The sequence below is a fragment of the Phascolarctos cinereus genome, unplaced genomic scaffold (assembly GCF_003287225.1).
Source record: "Phascolarctos cinereus isolate Bilbo 61053 unplaced genomic scaffold, phaCin_HiC Scaffold_9;HRSCAF=440, whole genome shotgun sequence".
Classification (NCBI taxonomy): Eukaryota; Metazoa; Chordata; class Mammalia; order Diprotodontia; family Phascolarctidae; genus Phascolarctos; species Phascolarctos cinereus.
In genome coordinates this window covers 64,377,205-64,398,796 of record NW_027556402.1, presented here as the reverse complement: position 1 = coordinate 64,398,796, position 21,592 = coordinate 64,377,205, and positions in this window count along the sequence as shown.

Here is a 21,592-nt window from a genome sequence, read left to right as displayed (position 1 = left end):
TGGTTGATTTCCCCATACCACCAGGGCACAAAGTGACAAGGGATGGGGAGGTACCTGCAGAACCCAGGACAGCCCAGTAATACAGGCTTGCTGCTATGAAGATATTCCCTCATTTCTTCCTGTTCTCCTTGCCTATTAGCTTGCACTGTGTCAACAAATTAAGGGGTCAGGCTTGAGGAAACAAACGTTTTATTCTAGTTCTCCTTAAATGACTGGTGGATTACACTCCTACCGTTGTCAAAATGAAGATTCCCTTTCTTTTCCTCCTGTCTGCTTGCCCTGTTATTTCTAACACTTTACATTTTTGTAGAAAAACAAATTCTTAAGCTAAGGCGTTTATGATTTAAAGTATAGTTTCCAGCATCAAACAACTCAGGAGAGAGAGATTACTTTGTAAAGTAGGGGTCCTTTCCAGTGTCTTTAAGCTACACCACATAGACAGCCAACCACTTGGGTTGACACTTACAATATTGAACTCATTCCAGACAGGTGAGAATTGATCTTGTTTTTCAATATCTCTAGGAAAGACAATGTCACTGCTTCCTTCTGTAATATACTTCTGTCTGCCCCATTCCTCACTGTCCGCTCTGTCCTTGCATGTAACCTTATTGTCTCCCGCCAAGTTTATCTGTTTCTTCTTGTTCTGGTATCCTTTCTTCATGGTAACACTTCATAGACTTCAAAATCACCCTTATGTTATCCCTGCAGTCTCTTCTTTCCCAGAATGAGTATTTCCAGTTGCTTTATTCTTTTATTGCATCCCTTTAAAGTTGCCAATAAATTCCCCCCAGAGATCCAACTACATTTTTTTCATTTTTAAAGTTTTAAATCTACTGATTCAGAAGGTGTGTGTGACATTGAAAATTTTTAAATGGAAATAGATAGTACCTAGCAATTGTTTCATGTACAACCTTCCACAAAAGATTTCCATATTTGTGTCCACATGTCAGTCATAACTCAAGCCTTAGTGCTTTGACCACAATTTATAACCTATATTTGAGTTTATATATGGTGAATAGCAGAGTAATTTTACTGTATATATAAACAGTAAGCTTTGTAAAGGCATATACTATATAGTCTGCAGAAACAGGCAAACTCAAGTTTTTTGCTATAATTGATTATGCCACAGAGACAAATAGTATTCATCTTTGTGTAACATTATTAATAAATTATGAATAATAAGTAGGTGAGGAAATTGAGCCAGTGTCATCAAAATTTTAATATCTCTTCTTCCTCTGGAAAGAGAGTAATCTTGCATGGATCTATACAAGAACATAAAGACCTTTAATATGATATTATCAGATTGAATCTTAACAGTAAACTACTGAGATTAAGTTTGTTTGATATTCTTTTTAGAGAAGGCTAATTAGTCAGAGCAGTATATCTTTGGAGGAGGTGGTGGGGAATAGGAGAAGACACACATGTCAATTTCCAGGGGACCAGCATTCAAAACCTGATGGTATTTCTTTTTCAAACAGCCCATTGAACGTGATGGATAACTTGGAAACACAATGGTTTCACAAGGTCTGCTATTGATTACTTAGATCTCTAAAGTCAGATATAAAGGTTTCTCGCCTGATGCATACAAGAAATAATTGACTTAATTGGAATGCATAATATATGTTGAAAGTTGCTGTTTTAACCATCCTCCTAACAGCTGAGGCAGATCAGAGACAAAAGAAAACACAGAAAAGACAAGAAATACAATCCAAAGCCTATATATCAGCCCAATAAATACATTTCATTCTGCTGGGTCTTTCTTTATTTTCTGCACTATTCTTTCAATTACCCAGGTAGGGAATACAAGTGATTCTCATTTACTGATGACTTTGGGGCTCATTATAGGCAGCAGTCTGTTCTAAATGCCCTTCCCTTCCCCCATTGAGGCATTTCTGCTCTTAAGCATTACAGGAAGGTATGAATCGAGTATTCCCATAAAACTTTTGCCTTAATGGTCCTTCAGTTGCTCATCCTGGCACAATTAGCAGGCTCTGCCGTTGACCAGCAATTTGGTCCTCTCCTCCCCTCTAAGATTCTGGCGCTCCCATATGCTGCATGCGGCTGCACCAAGAACCTGTATTATCTTTATTTGGCCGTTTCCTTTCTACCCTCTCTTCTCTTTTGCAAGTGGGACAAAGAGTTCACCCTTCACCTACCCCCCTCCACAAGCCCCAGTTCAGTTTGGAACAATAGCGATTTCACAAAGAGACCACGGCGATCAAGGCTTTCGGAGCTGTGCGCGCTCAGCCCAGCTCAGCAAACCAGTTCCCCCTTTGGTCTTATTAACATCTCCCTGGGATGTTAACCATTTCTAAGCTGGCATTCAGGCAGGGAACAGAAACAAAGCATTGCTGGAGAGCACACCATCCCTCCGGAGGCGTACTCATGCAGGGGTGGGGAGGGAGGGGCAACAAATCCCTGCTTTCTGGCATTTTTAGAGATAAGGGGAGCAGAGGAAGCTACCTTTGAATGAGAACATTCCAGCACAGGGATGCTGCGTCCAGGTCCTCTCTTCGGATGCTTTCCGGTTGGAAAGGCGAAAGCGTCAGTTTGAACACCGGGGACACGAGGGATCCCGTCTCAGTGCCCCCTCCGCTCTCTCATCTGCATGGACGCCCGCTGAGAGCGCAGGCAGAGCATTTGCAACATGTATGTTGTATTCATGCGCAATAAAGTAGTCATCTATCGGCACCGCACCGTACTATTTGTCTGGCAGCATCAGCGCCCCGGAGCCCTCCTCGGCTGATTGGCAGTTGCTCAGCTCGTCTTAACCTTGGGCTGTGGTCAACAGCCTTTCCCTAGGGATGCAGGCAAAGGGTTGCTGTTTGGGGAATAAGGGGGCAGCTTGGTTTGACATGGTTAAAAAAAAAGAGGAAGAAGAAATCGACTTTTCTAGGTGGTAAACCTAATATTTAGTTTTCCATAGTCCTGGGCAAACGTTGGAGAAAAAAACCTAATAATGAATAACCTGGCAATAGTAGACTTGTGTTTAGGCTCTGAAAATACTATGAGCTTAGAATACCTCTGAAGTGGTCAGCTGGCTTCTCCCTGCACTAACCAGTCTGTATAATCAACTTTAAATCAAAGCAGATGGGAATGACAGAGTACATTAAGAAGGTTATTAAGAAAGCCTGGAATATGCAGTCAAATAAGGCTACCTAATCCATCTTAGGAAAGTATTATAAATCACATCCCTTAAACAATATAGGGTTTTAATATTTATAGGTGATTTTACATGGCTAGACTAATGAAAACATAAAGATGAAGGAATGGTATATTAGACTCTCTTTGATAGAATGTAATACCCTGTGACTTGGTCTTCAGTAGCAAAATGAAGCAGAGAATGGAGTCAGTTTTTTTTTTTACATAATTGTAGCGTCCTTCCTCCCCAGTCAAAATATACCTTGAAATTATTTTGTACATGCTTATTTGTGTGCATGTTGTCTCCCTCACAGAATGTAAGCTCCTTGGGGGCAAGGGACCGTTTCACTTTTACTCTTGTATCCCTGGTGCCTGGCACAGAGTAGGTACCTAATAAATACTTGTGGACTGATTGATAATTACAAGGAAGAGGTAAGGGAATCAGATGCAAATAGGTATTTCACCTGAATGATCCAGATAATAAGGGTGTTGGGCTTAGAGTCAGGTAGACCTAGTTTCAAATCCCGTCTCTGATATTACTAGCTAGATGAGCATAGATACATCACCTAATGTTTATATGCTTCACCCAGTTCCCTAAGACCTTCCTAGGGATTATAATGTTAAATGTGCTGGCTCTGGGGCCAGAAGTTCAAACCTTGGGAAACCTTGGGAAAGTCACTTAACATCCCCATGCCTCAGTTTCCCCATCTACAAAATGAGGGAGTTGGACTACAGAACGTCTGAGTTCCCTTCTAACTCTGCATCTACAATCCTCCTAAGTCATTGATATGTTATAATCTGGTTTGTTTGGGGGTGACTCCCATGAAAGAATTCTTCAAACTAAGGAAATCATGAATTCCTTTGCACTTCAATCATTCAAAGACAGACCGCAAGTTTTTCTTGCTTTGCCTGTGGAATCCAGCTTATTGTGAGAATTTAACAGCTGTATACAAGCAAAGCAATTGGTATGTTTCAGGAATCATAGATCTGATTTCTTGACTCTGGTCCTTAAGTCCCTATTTGACCTTAAACATGTCCTTTAACCGCCCTGGGTTTCAGTTTCCTCATCTATACAATACAAGAAATAGCGCATGCTATTTCTGCCTTACAAGATTTTTGTGAAACTTAAGATAATGTAAATAAAAGAGCTTTTAAAATTCTAAAGCAATGGTGTCAAATTAAAATAGAAATGGAGCTACTAAATACATAAGGATCCCCATTGGTTGCATATTGACTTAGGGGTTTTTTTTTGGTTTTTTTTTAAAGGCAAATTGGGGTTTTAAGGTACTTGAGTGACTTGCCCAGGGTCACACAGCTAGTAAGTGTCAAGTGTTTGGTCTGAGGTTGGATTTGAACTCAGGTCCTCCTGACTTCAGGGCTGACACTCTATCCACTGTGCCATGTAGCTGCCTTTGACTTAGTTTTAAATGGTGATGTTATCTATTATTCATTGTATTTTTATTTATTTTGTAATACTCCCAATTACATTGTAATCTGGTTCTAGGTAGTCGGTGGCCAGCAGGTAGTGTTTGAAACTTTTGTTTTAAGGTATTAACTTAACAAATAGATCTCAATGGATCTTGGTAAGTTAGGGCACTGGACTGAGTCTGCTGAAATACACTTCAATAGAGATAAATGTAAAGTAACTTTTTATTCCTTGAGTAAAAAAAGGCAGCTTCACAAGAACAAGATGAGGGAGGCATAGTTAGAGATTTGTCTGGAAAAGATCTGTGGGTAATACTGGCCTATAAACTTAATATGAATCAGTTGTGTAATGTGGCAGCTGAAAATACTCATGTGATTTTGGGCTGCGTTAAGGAGGAATAGCTTTCAGCAATTAGAAGCTGAAATGCCAAAGTACCCTGCTGTGGCAGATCTCATCTACAGCATAGGTCCCTATTAGTACGAACAATGAATCTCCCAGAGTGTTTTCACTTACTCTAATTCACACTATATTAAGTTATAATTATGTAAAATGTGATCATTGGTTCCAGACCACTGGAAATATGCTGTGCAGATTCAAATAATGAGACCACTCCAGGGGATTCACAGTCCACACTAATTGGGACCTGGATGTGTTGTCTTCAGTTCCAGGCCTGACAGTTTAAGAAGGAATTGATGAGCTGGGAAATGTCCAGAAATGCAGGAATCAGGATGGTGAAGGGCTTTGAGTGCATGCCATATGAGGATTAACGAAAAGAACTAGGGAATTTTAGGCTAGAGAAAAGAACACTCGGAGACCTGGGAGGGGGAGGGAACATATGAAAACGGTCTTGAAGGGCTGTCACATGTAGGAGGAGCCAGACTTGTTTTGCTTGATCCCGAATATTGTTGTTGTTCATCCTTCATTCTTGCAGAGGACCAATGACATCAGAAGGGTGATGTCTTGACTTACAAGTGAATCAGATTTAAATGAGGCAGGGCCATGCAAAGTCATCAGCCTCACTCCCTCCTCCAGGATAGCTGGAGATGGCCCAGGATGCAGTGGGGGACCTTGGCTTTTTTAAGCTTTTTACCAGGTCTCAGTTTGTCTGAAGCAACACCCATTCAATGATTCAAGGCTAAGTAAGAATTGAGGCAAAAGATGGCCCTAGTTTGACTTTTCAAAAGGATCAGTCTGGGAGAGATCTGCAGAATTTCTCCTCAGAAGAGAAACAATTGCTATTTACACTCACTCTGGGCCATCAAAACCCAAACAATGAGCAAGTGTGGCTTGGGCTGGGTCCCAGATGACAGAATAAGGAACAATAGGGGAAAGAGGCAAATTTAGGAAGAACTGAGTAAAAATTAGAACCCCTCAAAGTACTGTCTCTTGTAGGGGATCCAGCTCTCTTTGGAGACCTGCAAGAAGGATCTCTACCGGTACTTATCAAATACAATTGTAATGGGGATTCCTTTTCCCTATGGGAAGGACAAGATGCCTGGTGAAGTCCCTTTACTCTCAAATTCTGTGATTCTGTGAAATGTTAGAATAATTTTATAAATAATTGTTACCAAAAGAACGGAAACCTTTAACCAAAATTCCAATAGTGTGGTTATATTAATCCTTTTTAGTCTTAAACTGTATATCCTAGGAGGCTTTTTCATTTAAAGACTTTATTTGATGGTTATGGTTTATGTTCTGTGAACACTCTTATGTTCTAAAAATGATTTTTTCCCAGTTTTATGTATTTATTTATTTATTTTTGGCTAGGCAATGGAGTTAAGTGACTTGCCCAAGGTCACGTAGCTATTAAGTGTGGATTTGAGGCCAGATTTGAACTCAGGTACTACTGAGTCCAAGGCCAATGTGCCACCTAGCTGCCCCATCCAGTTTTAAAATGATGTAAAATAATGAAACCATACCAGGAGCTGCTGATCTATGACTGAATTTAAACTCTCTTTACTTCAAAATTATTTTGAAACTTATATGGACAAAACTTACTTCCAAACTTTGATTTCAATATTTCAATGTATTCATGATCTCGTTTTGTGTGTGTGTGTGTGTGTGTGTGTGTGTGTGTGTGTGAGACAGAGTATATTTGCAAATTCTAGTCTATTCTTTCCCTGTCATCTTGTATAACTCTTGTTTGTATCCTCCCATGAATTCTTTCTCTATGTTGCTTTATTTGGGAATTTGGGTCAAGTGACTTGCCCAGGGTCATACTGCCAATAGGTGTCTGAGGTGGAATGATTTGAACATGGGTCTTCCTCACTCCAGCACTGGTGCTCTATCCACTGTACCATATCTGTCCCTATATGTTTAAATATCATATGTATATACACACACACACACATGTGTGTGTCTATTTTATGGATATGAGTACAACACCCTGTCTGTCCATCTGTCACTCACTGTCACTGTATGACTGATTCATCTCCTTTTCCATTCATACACATCCTTTTCTAATGCATGCCTGTATACATAAATTATTGTTGGTTATATGCTGCAGTCTGTTTATAACAACTATATGCTTTTCTATTTCTTTTTGGGTCACCTACAAATGTCATTCTTTTATGACTGTGGTATTCCATAATTCACAGGATGCATTATCACCAGGACAGATAGATCAAAAGCTAGCTAGATAGAGCATTTATTAAGTGCTTGCAATATAAATATTAACAAAAAGCAAGACAGTCCCAGCTCTCAAGGAGCTTGCATACTAATTAAAAAAGACAGTGTATAATGGGGAACTGAAAAGAGAGGAGGAAGCTAATTTGGTGACCATAAACAGTTTGGGATTCATGAGGGCAGTTTTATAAAGTCTGGGAATCTTCCCAAATGAATTGCAAACCTCTACTCTCTTCTTATGTAGTTCTGAGCTCAGTCCACTGGTATCTGCAGTAACCATTGAACCATGTGGATAGAGTGAATACGACCATAGGTCATTCATCTGATGCATGTCATAGTCTAGGAAATGTTCAGTGTTTATCCACATTGGTTTTCCTGTGTGAATTTTGAGACCATCTCTTTTGAACAGGCTTGGATATCACTGAGGGCACCCTGTAGCAGAGGTGTCAAACAGTTGGCTTGTAGGCCACATGTAGCCTAGCACTCCCACATGGGGCCTGAACCAAATTAAAATGTAATTGGGAAATATTTTACAAAATAAATACAAATAAAATAAATCATAGATAGCATTAAAATTTAAAACTACATCAGTATATAGCCAACAGGGATCCTGATGTAGATTAATGATTTATTTCAGATTGACACCACTACTCAATGGTGTTCTCAGACATAATGCACAATTCACTATATCATAGCCAAATAAGAGTAGTTGGCCAAGCTATAAGTTCCTTGATTAGAATGTAATCTCCTCATTCCCAACAGATAAATAGTCAAAGGATATAAACAGTTCTCAAAAGAATTGCAACCTTAACAACCACCTCCCTGAGACATTGTGCCCCAACCACGCTCTTGAGTGAAGGCTGAACCAGATGATAATGGAATTATGCAAATGAAATAAGAAATGTCCATATTCTTTGATCCAGAGAGTCTATTATTGGGCTTTATCCTAAGGAAGCCTTTGATAAGAAGAATGTCCCCATATATACCGAAACATTTACAGCAGCACTTTTTGACATAGCAAAGAATTGGAAACAGAATAGATGCCCATCAATTAGAGAATAGTTAAATACATTGTGACACACAAATGTAATGGAACATTATTATGCTGTAAGAAATGATGAATGTGATGAATGGAGAGAAGCATGGAAAGTTGAGGTAAAGTATAAATTGATGTAAAGTAGAGACAAAAACCACCCCCAATATACAGACTAACTACAACAATGTAAATGAAAAGAACAACCACACTTAAGAAAACCTAAAGTGAATGTTGCAAAATTATAAACATGCATGCCTTGAAAGAAGAGATATGAGCGGGTACTCCCAATTCATCCCTTAAAGGAGGTGAGGGAGTCTACAAAGTTTCATATTGTGCATGTTTTTAGATTTTTGTCAATGTCTTGATTGTGCTGATCTTCTTCTTCTTCTTCTTCTTCTTCTTCTTCTTCTTCTTCTCCTCCTCCTCCTCCTCCTCCTCCTTCTTCTTCTCCTTCTTCTCCTTCTCTTCCTCCTCCTTCTCCTCCTCTTTCTTCTTCTTGTCTTTAAAAAATACTATTTGTCGTATGGGATGGCCTTCTGGGAAAGGGAGGGAAAGGAATACTGGATGAAGCTGTGATTCCATAAAAAACAAAAGACATCAACAAAAATTTGTTTTTAAAAAAACAACGTATTCCTTGAGGGCAGGGACTATCTTACTTATATTTGTATCCCCAATGCTTAGTACAGTGACTGGTACATAGTAAGCACTTAATAAATGCTCTATCCATTCATTTGGGTCTACACACAAATTCTCTTCCAAATGAATTTTGTGCTAGGCATCCTTAGTGACAGTGGCTCACCTTTAGTGAGCATGTGTTTTCCTGCTTTATGTAATGCTCTATATCTCTGTGGTCACTTTGGTCAAACACAACTGTATAATAATAATAATAATCATAATGGATGAATGGCAGACACCTTATTACAGGAGAGCTTTTCAGGCTTTTTACTCTACTAAATATTTAAAACACTGAATATTTAAAAAAATCAACCAACAATAAACAGAAGCATCCTGCATTCTCTACATTTCTCTCTGTCTGGATACACGGTAGGCATCTCAAACTCATTATCTCCAAAAAAGAATTCACTATCTTTTCCCTTAAACTCACACCTCATTCCAACTTTCCTGTTTCTTTTGAAGGCACCACCATCCTTCCAGTCACTCAGTTTCTCCTCCCTCATTTTTCACATCCCATATCTAATCAGTTGCTGAGTCACATTAATCACCCTAGGTTAGCCCTTTATCACCTCTCTCCTAAACTATCACAACAGTTTCTTACTTGCACTCCCAGAGTCTAATCAGAATCTAGAGTTTCTCCTCTCCAATCCATTCCTTCACACAGCTGCCAAAATAATGCTATTAATGGGCTAAAGAGCTTTCCCTATCAACTCTGTGGTCAGAGAAGGAAATTAGATGAGTTTGGCATGACCTGTTCTTGATGAAACCATATAATGTAAACTTTGCAATCACCATTTCTCTTTCTGGATGTTCAGCTATCAACTCATTAATTATCCATGTTAGAATTTATAATTTAATACTGCGTTTCAGCTTAGCCACCAATTAGGTAAATCTTCATCACTTATTACAACCCTCCTCTCCCCCCTCCCCCCACCCCCTTCATCAACTCCTTGGTCTCAGTAGCCCATTAGGGGACTCTTCATCATCACTCAGTGCAACTCCCTCAGGAACTCACCGTAGTAAGTAGACCTCCTCTACTTCCCTGCCCTTAGCCAGTTGGAAATAGGAAGACGCTATTCCCACATGCTCTTTATATCTCACTGAGAGGGGCAAATCTGAGCTTATTCAGTGTACTCCATGGAATAGCCCCTATAAGTCAGTTCAGATACATCACATATGTATAATGTAAACTTTAAGTTTTACAAGGCATTCTATTACAGTTTTCTGCTCATATTCATGCATAATTTATAAAAGGATATCTATATTTGTCTATCATCTGTCTCTGTATCTGTGTCTCTGTCTCTGTCTCTCTGTCTCTCTGCCTCTGCCTCTCTGTATCTCTGTCTCTCCCTCCCTTTCTTCTTCTTCTTCTCTCTATATGTGTGTGTATATATGTGTGTGTGTGTGTGTGTGTGCATGTGATATATATATATATAATATATATATATATATATATATATATGTATGTTATATATATCCTTGAAGGGTTGTGTGTTAGCATATATGGCGTAAGCTCAATTAGCTTGACAAATTCAGATGGCCGTTTATTGTTTTGTTTCAGTATTATATAGATATTTCACAAAAAAATTAAAAACAATTTCAGAGAGATGAGGTGAGATGGGGCTGAATGAGCTAGTGAAACATAGGAGGCCATTTACCACAATGGTGGGATATCAGAAACCAAATGCAGTCTTCAAGTTGAGGAAAATATCTGACTTGTAAGGAAAGCTTGGAAATATGAATCCAAGTTCATCTCAATTCAAAGACCAGAGATTTGAAATGAAGCCCTGATACTTGCCAAGTTAAAAGGGAAAAGAAAGGCACCACCTTCTCATAGCACAACATCACCCCACACACTGTTGATAATGGTTTTATCCTCTGGAGCTTGGCACTCTCTTCCTTTGTTCAGTTCAAAGTCACCTTCTTTTCCAAAACTTTAGGCCCATATAAGTGTCTGGTGTCTATTTACAAGAGCTGAAAAGGTTTGTCTTAGAATTACCTTAACAGCTAACCTTATTAATCTAGGTTTACTCAGTTCAATTGTTTATTTTCATGAAAGCAGAGACTTCTGATGCTTTTCTACCTGAAAGGCATAAATAAGAATGCAGTTTAAAATAGTTATTGCTATTAATCTGTTAGATTTATTTAACTCCTCTGGGTAGTAAACAGAAATAAAACAAATCACTTAGATTTTTGCTCTAATACAAAGAAATATTTTTACATGCTATTTTGAGTTGATTTTAAGACTTTACACTTGTTTAAAATAAAGCTGTCCCTTGACTAGATTATCAATTATCCTGTTTCCCTCAGACATAGATTTCGCCATACCTCTAACACATTTGAGAGTTACCCATCCCATTCAATTAAAATGGAAAGCCATGAGCTTCAAATATTACTTTATAAAAATGAGGATGGATACATGACTAAGACACATTCAATGCTTATATTCAAAGACTATGAACAAAAAAGGATAGCCAACTATTAACCATATAAAAGCTTACTTCAAATCATTAATAATAAAAGAAACGCAAATGAAATCAACTATGTGATTTCACTTCACACCCAGCAAATGTGCAATGATGAAAAAGGATGGCAATAATCACTGTTGGAAGGACTCCGGAAAGACAATTAGATGAATTTTACAATTAATGAAACTGTGAATTGTTCCCACCATTATAACAAGTAATCTGGAATTACGAGAAAATATTTGACTAAAATTCCCATGCATTTGGCTCATACGTTTCATTGCTAATTGCACATACCAAGGAAGCCAAAGACAGAAATAAAAGCCATCTATATATATAGATCTATCTATCTATCTATCTAGAGAGACTAGAGAGAGAGAGAGAGAGAGAGAGGTATCAAACAAATGGAAGCAATGTAGACAGCCCACTTGGGAATTCAGTGAATTTAAGTGAATTACTGAGCTACAAGAAACAACTATGAAGAATCTGGAGAACCATGGGAAGACTTCTGTGAGTCAGTATAGATCAAGCATAACCAGGAAAATTATATATACTCCTACAATGTTAATAAAAGTAACACCAACAAACTATAAAACAAACTGAATCTTGTATATTTATAATGATCAAGTCTGGCTTCTGGATGAGTTGAGAAAATTGATCTTCTTTCAGTGCTGAGGAGGAGGGCTATGGGTGGAGAATATTGCTTTTTCTGTAGGATACAATCAATCTGTTGGACAGTGTTGCTCACTCAGGGTATGAAAATAGGGGAGGTATATATTCAAAAAACAATGCACTAATAAAACAAAAGTGATAAATATATAATTTTAAGAAAAATTTCAATGAGAAAAGAAATAAAATAATGAAGTTGGAATTAAATATTATTCAAAATACTTGGTTGGCCAATTCGAGTTTTTTAAATTCCCTTCCTATTGCATTACCAGAAGAGGGAGCTGCTCAGTGGCAAAACTGAGGGGAAAAACTGATTTTATTCAAGGCCCTTCGCTGCTCAACTGGATTTTGATCACTATAGCGAATAGTGCTTTAAATGGATAGGTCAAAATTAGTTTGAATAATAAATCCTATGATGAGTGGTCACACTTTTCAAATTTTGCACTATCCAAACTTATAATTAATATGTAAAATACAGTAATTGGTTCCAGTTCAGTGGAAATATGCAATGAGAATTTTGATAATATAAAAAATAAATGTATATCTGTTTATTAACATAATGATAGTAAAGCATAAGAAAAATGCATTTCTGGTTCAAGTTTGTTATAGAGTAAAAGAGTAGTTGTAGAAAAAAATCTACAAAATTTAAAAATAAAAAAATTAATGAATATTATACCTAAAGATAAATCTACACTGATAATTTGATGAAAAAGTAATTATTGTTGTTTAAAATGTTAGCAGGAAGGTAGGTTGGGGAAAGGGAGCAAGGATGAAGGCAGGGGAAAAAATAAAATATATTAGCATTATCAATCTATATGTATACTTTTATCCATATCTATCTATATTTTATCTATATTCCCGTTTACATTTATGTGTGTGTGTGTGTGTATATTGTGTGTGTATATATATATATATATATGTATATATATATATATATATATATTTTTTATCTATATCTATATAGATATAGACATATCTTCATGCATAATCTAGCTGGCTGGCACAAAGAGCTTTATCCACAAGTTGTTGAATTTGTTCACATTCTCACACAATGACACAAATGTAGTTGGATGACCTGGGGCATTATCTCAATTCAGTAATGCTTTCAAGTTTTGTATTGTTGTCCTTGCTAGATTTTTCAACAGCTGGGATAAAAAACAACAACCAAATGACTTGAAAATCAGTCTTGGAAAACAGCTTCGGTCACTCACACTTTCTTACTTGACTGCCAAAGAACTAGAAATGATGGATGATTGTAGCCTCTTAGAGCTCAAGGATTTCAAGATCAATTAAAAAGTCATTGGTTTTCATTTAAAATCTTCTGTTTTACCCAGTAAACGGGTTAGGTGATCCTTAGACACTTTAAATCCAGGTTGAGGGGTTTTTTTTCCTTTCTTAGAAAACTAAGTTCTGAAAGGCATCTTTTTCTAGAATAAGCCTGTTTCATTCACATTTTTAAAAAATTGTTGATCAGTGTATCCACCATAAATTATTTTATTTTCTTCAAAACAGCAGGATTTCTAGCTGTCACATCCTCAACTGCACTAGTTGCCTCTGATAATTTTGACATCATGCAATTGAACTTGATTTTTTAAAGTAGCTGAACCAATCAGAGCGTACAGGGCAAGTTTCTTCACCATCCACTTCATTTTCATTTTCTTTCACTGCATTAAATAAATTTGAAGCTTTTGTCTGAAAGGCTGCAGTTCTAAAAGGAAAGTGTTTTTTTATTGCTATCTTCAATCAATACAAATAAAAGATGCTCCATTTCTAACATTTTAACACCTTCATTCCTTATAACTCCTTTTAACTCCTTCATACTACAAACAGATGATGCAACTTATTTTTTTCTTTCATCTCCCCTCCGTTATAATATTCCATACTGTATTTTCAGGCATTACAACATCTCCTCCTATTTTAGATTTTACTATAACCCTTTAATCACATTACTATTTTCAAGCTCATGAATGACTAGTCAATTACATCAAATTTTTGTTCAAATGTAATGTAACCTCTTCTTTTTTGCACTGGCAACATTTTATCAGGCCTCAGACACTTAGTAGCTGTGTGACCTTGAGCAAGTCACTTAACCCTGCTTGCCTCAATTTCCTTATCTGTAAAATGACCTGGAGAAGGAAATGGCAAATCGCTCCAGTATCTTTGCCAAGAAAACCCTATGTGGGGTCACATAGAGTTGGACATGACTAAACAATTGAACAACAACAATAAATTTATGAAAAGAAACTGGTAAGGTATATGAATTGCTGTAGTTTAGAATGAGCAGAAATAGAACAATTTGCATAATTAATAACATTATAAAGAAAATCAACTTTGAAAGACATTTGGCTTCTGGTCAGTGCAATGATAAACCACGAGTCTAAAAGAATGAATATGAAATATGCCACTCACCTCCTGACAGAGGTGATGCACTTTAAGTGAAGAATGAGATATATATTTTCCCGAGATTTATAAGGAATCAATATAGATATGTAAGAACAAGAACCATTCCTTAGTAAGTGGTCAAAGGATATAAGCAGGAAATTTTCAAAAGAGGAAAAGCATTCTAGATATAAAATAATGCTCCAAATCACTAATAATAAGAAAATGCAAATTAAAATAACTGAGATTTTACTTCATACCCATTAGATTTACAAAGATGAAAAAGCAAACAAACAAACAAAAGTGGTAAGCATAGGCAAGACTGCCAAAAAAGTCAGGCCTGCTGATGTGAAGTTATTTAAGCTGTAAAATGGCTCAACAATTCTGGAAAGAAAAAAATTTTTTTTGACATCCCACTAGAAAAGTGGTTAAACCTGTATACACCCTTTGACACTATAAGCACACAAGTGGAGACGAAGATAGAAAGAAAGATTTTTGCAGAAAATTTATAGAAGCACATTTTATAACATACCAAGAACTAGAAACAAAGTAGATGCCTACTGATTGGGGAATAGCTGGGAAAATTATAGTATCTGGATGTAACAGAACATTATTGTACATTTAGAAACATTAATAGGAAGAATTCAAGGCAACAGGCAAATGTGTATGAAATGATGCAAAAAAGAAAGTAGAAGCAGGAAAACTATGTAAACAATGTAATATAAACTAAGCCAACACTGAAAGACATCAGAACTCTGATCTAATGACTAAATGTGACTTCATTGAATTAGTCTTGAAGAATACCTCTCTCTTCTGGGTAGAGAGTAGACCTGTGAAATAATTTACAAGTTGCCAGATGGGGCAATTTCAGTGATTTCTTTTGCTTAACTGAGATTTGTTAGGAGTGTCTACCACCTCCTGACAGGGGTGAAGCAAATTTATTTTTTGGACCAAAAATTAGTTTTGATCGATTAAATATGTTTGTAATGAAGTTTTTTCTTTCTTTAGTTCACAGGTTGAGGGTTTAGGGTTGAGGTAGAAGTGTGAGAAGACAGATTTTTGCTGATTGAAAAGTATAGATTTAATTTTTTTAAAAGAGAAAGTTTATACTGTGACAGGGAGTCACTGGGAAGTGACAGCTAAGTTTTAAATAAAAGCACCAATAAAATACATGTTTAAAAATCACAAAATAAAATTACTGAAAAAGAGAAGGAAGTAGTTAATAATCTGATTTAGACCCTAGATTTTTAAAAGGGTTCAGAGCATACCCAGGATCCTACAGACTACGGGCTAAATCTGCTCAGGAAGAATCATTCTGATTTCTAATTAGGCAATTAAGCCTAAACATAGGCTGTAAAATAGTAGTATTTTGGAGTTGTAAAAGAAGTTAGAGGGCAGCTAGGTGGTGTAGTGGGTAGAGCACTGTTCCTGGAGTCAGGAGAACCTGAGTTCAAATCTGGCCTCGGACACTTACTAGATGTGCGACCCTGCTTAAGTCACTTAGCCACAATTGCCTGAAGAAGTTCAAGTTGATCTAGATTACCACCACCCACCCTATTCTCACATTCAGAAATGAAGTGATTTCCCCAAGGCTACAAATTCCAAATTGAATGCTTTTTTCATCACACCGCATTTTGGGGACTGTTTCCAGTTCCTGAGAGAATGGTATGCGTTCTTCAATTAATATGTATAAATGATAGTTGGATGAATGAATGAGTTTTTTGGAGGTTGTTTCAAATTCTAAGAATCATGGTACATATGCCTATGTAAACCTCCCTTGAGGGTGTGGGAAACATTCTTGTTAAAATAGATGAAATCCACCCAAATGAATGGAAGTGTGTGTGCATATATTTTTCTACAGTCTTACCAGAGCTATACAGAGAAAAACTTTTCCATATGGATAGAATCTTTCATTACCAGTAACTGATTTTGGTATCATGTTCACTGAGACCTCACCTCTAATTTTTAAAGGTATTTTTGGTGTGACTTATGCAGAAGCAGCGAACAAGTTATTCAGGCCTGGAAGATTGACTTTTAAGGTGGAGCTCTGCTATACGGGCACATGTGATTTAACAAATGGAAAACCAAACAAAATTAAAATAGTATTTGGGGCTTAGGGAATTCACTTCCTTTAAAGGCTTTCAACTACATACGGCCTAGGCTCCCTAAATTTATCATGAACCCTTATAATTTATTTTTTGGCAATATGTTCAAGCATGATGCAATGCTGTGCTGTTTTCCTCTCAGCTCCTAAAAGTCATACATAGTCTTGAAGCTAGCTCTAAAGCTCACAAGAGGTCTCCAAAGGAAAATATTTTGGCTGAAGGTAGTATTGCTGATTCTTACACTGAAAATTATCTTCATTTGAGTTGGTCTGAACCCAATCCTTCAACATCATGCTAAGAATATAGTGCTGCTTTCAGAGCCAACACATAAAGCCTCATTGTAGATTTTATAATTGGGAGGGAAAGGGGGTCTGCTGTGTGTATAGACTCCATCCACTTGCTCAGCCTATATAACCTGTCTATATGAACACCAGGGAGACTGCTTCTGGGAGAAGAAACGAGATGACATGGACTGGAAGTGTCTTGGAGACACTGTGGAATATGTGTAGACAGTCAGTAACAGTAACAGTTTCTGGTTAGGCAGTCATGTGGTAAAGGGAAGGTTTTATGATTGGCTTCAAGGCATTGAAAGTTTACCTTTAAAGTTTTAAATACTTCAGCTACTTCCTCTTTTGTTTTATTCACATCTGAGGGACCCAGTGACTCTTTCATTGATGGTGTCAAGTGAGAGAACCAACAGGGGTCTGAGGTTATATGGTCTCGAGCAACGCATGGTCCTTGGTTCTTTTCATTTGTTCTTTTCTGTTCTGAGTGAACAGAAAATATATATTTGTTGTCTCCAGCTACTGTCAGTTTTGCAAGTCAGGGGAGCAAGCCACAGGAATCTGGGAGTTCGAATCTGGAATGGGCGTTAAAGCCAGCACTGCATCAATGTTCCAAGAAGCAAGGACCTCTATTTTTGGGAACCAAGCCTACTGGAAGATCTCACCTGGCAGTCGTGCCATAACTGAAAATGAACTTGTGGGGCAATGCTATACAGTTCTTTAAAGTTTGCAAAGCACTTTATAAGATCTCATTTTGTCTTCACAACTGCCCTGAGAGGTGTATATTATTATTCCCATTATACAGATGAGGAAAGAGAGGAACGCGGAAGTTGAATGACCCGCACAGGGTTACACAGATAGAAAAGGTCTGAGGCAAGATTTGCCCTCAGGTCTTTCTGATTCCACATCCATCACTCTATCAGCTATGCCATGTCTACCTAAACTAAATACTGGCATATCTTTTTTAAATATCCTTTCTACATTACAGCTAAGTAAACCTCCTTTTGTTAACTGTTGAATGACCTAGGATGTCTCACCTCATTTCAACATCAAACCTGAGATTACAGGGTACCCACATGAATTGGATATTCCCCTAACACGTGGCGACCCAATGAAACCATAAGAAAACAAAATTGTTATTAAATAGCATCAACATAAATATGGCCAGTGACTTTCTCCTCTGATGTATCATCATATTCTGAATACTGCCATAGGTACTTGAAGGCAATGTCCACAAAATCAACCTCTGGCATATTATAGAATCACAGAATCTCAGAGTAGGGGGGAACCACAGAGATCATCTAGCCCAAATTGTACCAGAGCAAGGATCCCTTCTCCTACATTTCTGGCAAGTGGTCATTTAAGGCAGCCCAACCCCCTTTGGGGATTTCTACTTGTTCAGGAGTTTTCCATGACAGCAATTCTAAATAAATCTCTTTGAGACCTCTACCTAATGTTTTTAGTTCCAGCATCTGAATATGGACAGAATTCTAATCTCTCTTCTCCACAACAGTACTTCAAATACTTGAAGACATAGACTTCCTCAGTCCTTTAAACAGCTAATTCCTAAATTCCTTCAACCATCCTGCATGTAGCTCTTTATCATTAAGATTACCTCTGTCTGGGTGATAGCCAACTTATCAATATCTTTCCTACGATTGTACTACTCAGACCTGAACACAATACTCCAGACGTGATTTGTCTAAGGCAGAGTATGGTGAGATGATCACTTTCTAGACCTGTACACTCTTGCTGCTCTTTATTCAGCCTAAAGATTTCATTAGCCTTCCTGACTGCTCCTATTGATTCATATTCACATTGTGGCCTATGAAACCACCCCACGTCTTTTTTCAGATGAGCTGTTATCTAGTCAAGTCACCCCCATCTTCTTTTTAGCTTCCTTCCAAGCTCCATTCAAGAAACATTTCCTATATCAGTCCTTTCCTGTCTTTTCAGCCACTAATCCCTCCTCCCCAAAATAATGATTTTGTATATATGTGTATGTATGCATATATGTATGCATGTATATGTATATGTGTGTGTATATATATGTATATATGTGTGTGTGTGTATATATATATATATATATATATATATATATATAGAGAGAGAGAGAGAGAGAGAGAGAGAGAAGAGAGAGAGAGAGAGAGAGAGAAGTATAGTACAGCCCAAAGGTCATAGTGTAGCTTGAAGCTTTAAAAACTTACTTGGGATATCATGTACTTTTGTTCCCCACAAGCAGAATGTAAGCTCCTTGAGGGCAAGAAATGTTTCATTTTTGGTTTTGTATCCCTGGTATCTAGCAGAGTCTTTGCTCTATACCAGGCACTCTTAATAGTCTTATTGGTTGGGTGGATTGGATTGATAAAGTCAGGCTTTTTTAAAAAAAAAAATCTATAAGATGACTAAATTTCACTTTATTAGATTTGATTCAGGGTTCTAGCCTGTCAAGATCTTTCTGAATCCTGACTTGTCTAGCCAGCATGTAGACACCCCTTCCTTTACATCAGTTGCAAGTTTGATAATTATGCCATCTATGCCTTTATTCAAATCATCAATAAATGTCAAAGCAAAGAATTGGAAACAAAGTAGATGCCCATCACTTGGAGAATGGCTACACAAAGCGTGGTGCATGGATGTAATAGAACATTCCTGTGCTGTAGGAAATGATGCATTTGATGACTACAGAGAAGCATGGAGACATATAAACTGATGCAGAATGAAGTAAGCACAGCCAAGAAACCTAACTCCTCTCTCTCTCTCTCTCTCTCTCTCTCTCTCTCTCTCCACACACACACACACACACACACACACACACACACACACATATATATATATATATATATATATATATATATATATATATGCATATATGTTTCACCACAATTCAAATGGAAGGAACCACCATGAAAAAAATCAGAAGTGATTGTTGCAAAATTGTAAAGAACAAGCATGCCTCAAAGAAGAGAAATAAAAAGATATTTCTCCACCCTGCTCCTTTTAAGAGATGTGGGGGCCATGGGTATAGAATAATACTTATATTTTGAAATTTTATTTTCAATGTATAGATCAATTTTGCTGTTTTTTTCTTCTCTTTTTTTTGTCTTTAAAATTTTTTTTTATATTTGTTATTTGCTATTTATGATGGTTCTTTTGAAGAGGGAGAAATTCAAGTGACATATAAACAAAATATATCAGTTAAATTTTTTAGAGTTATATCATGTTGAACAACTTTGGAAAATGGTTTTATTTGATGACTGGATTTATGTTCTCAGAGGATTGGCCATTTTGAATACTTTGAGCTGTGACAACTTATTAGACTATCAATTAAGACTTAGAGGCCTTTCAATCTGCATCAATTTAGGATGAGACAGATGAAATCATAAATCATTTAAAAATTTCAATATATGTAAATTTCAATATATATGTTTAAGAATTTCAGTATATACAAATTTCATTATGTACATCCATATCCCTCTCCTATAACCACCATGAAATATCATGCCAGTTTCATCAATTCTTTTATTCCCAGACTCTATATGTTTTGCATTTGGGTTCTAATATGAAGCCTTGCCTTTTTCAGGATCATATTTACTTACTCTGATAAGTGAGTATAATGACTTGTGTAGATCTGTGCAATAATACGCACTATAGATATGTCTCCACTGGCAAAGAATAAATTCTATAACAGAGAAAATATCCCTAAGTCATAAAAACACTGGTGGAAAAGACGATGAAGATAAATTCATCCCTACTTACTGAATGGGAAAGAAATGGCAAATAACTCAAATGGCTGTTTTAGAACAACAACAACAAAAACAACCCAAATTTCATTGTTAAAGATGGAGTTGTAAAGGAAAAGTTAAATAAGTTATAGGAAGAAATAATAAAACTATAATATTAGGAACCTCAATTCAGCCCTCTTAGACCCTATAGAAATCAAGCCAAAGACAAAGAAAAATAAGTTAAGGACTTGAATAGAATTTTAGAAAAGTTAAAAATAATAGCTCATTGAGGAATATTGAATGGAAATAGAAAGAAATATACCTTTTTTCTCAGCTATGAATGATATATTTACAAAAATTGACAATCTATTAGGACATAAAAACCTCACAAACATTCAGAAAAGTAGAAATAGTAAGTGCGTATTTTACTAACCATAATTCAATTAAAATTAAATTCAATGAGATGCTTTTAAAAAATATTACAAATTAGTTAGAAACAAAATAATTTAAAGCTAAAGATTGCATGGCTCAAAGAACAATCTACACACACATATATACATACACATAAATACACATTACTACTTAGTCTATACCACAAAGAGATAAAAGACATAAAGGACTTGTATGTATAAAAATATTTGTCGTATATGTATATGTATAAAAATTTTTGTAAAGGTAAAGAACCGGAAACTGAAATGATACTCATCAACTAAGGAATGGATGAACAAATTATGGTAATGAAATACTATTGTGCTCTATGAAACGATGATGGAGGCAGCTAGGTAGTGCAATGGATAGAGCACTGGCCCTGGAGTCAGGAGGACCTGAGTTCAAATCCAGCCCCAGACACTTCTTAGCTATGTGAACCTGGGCAAGTCATTTAACTCCAATTGCCTCCAAACAAACAAAACGAAATGGTAACGGTTTCAGAAAAAACCTAGGAAGACTCGTGTGAACTGATACAAAGTGAAGTGAGTAGAACCAGGAGAAAAATTTGCATAATAACAACAATACTATAAAGAGAGTGGACTTTGAAAGACTTAGTAATACTGATCAACCCAA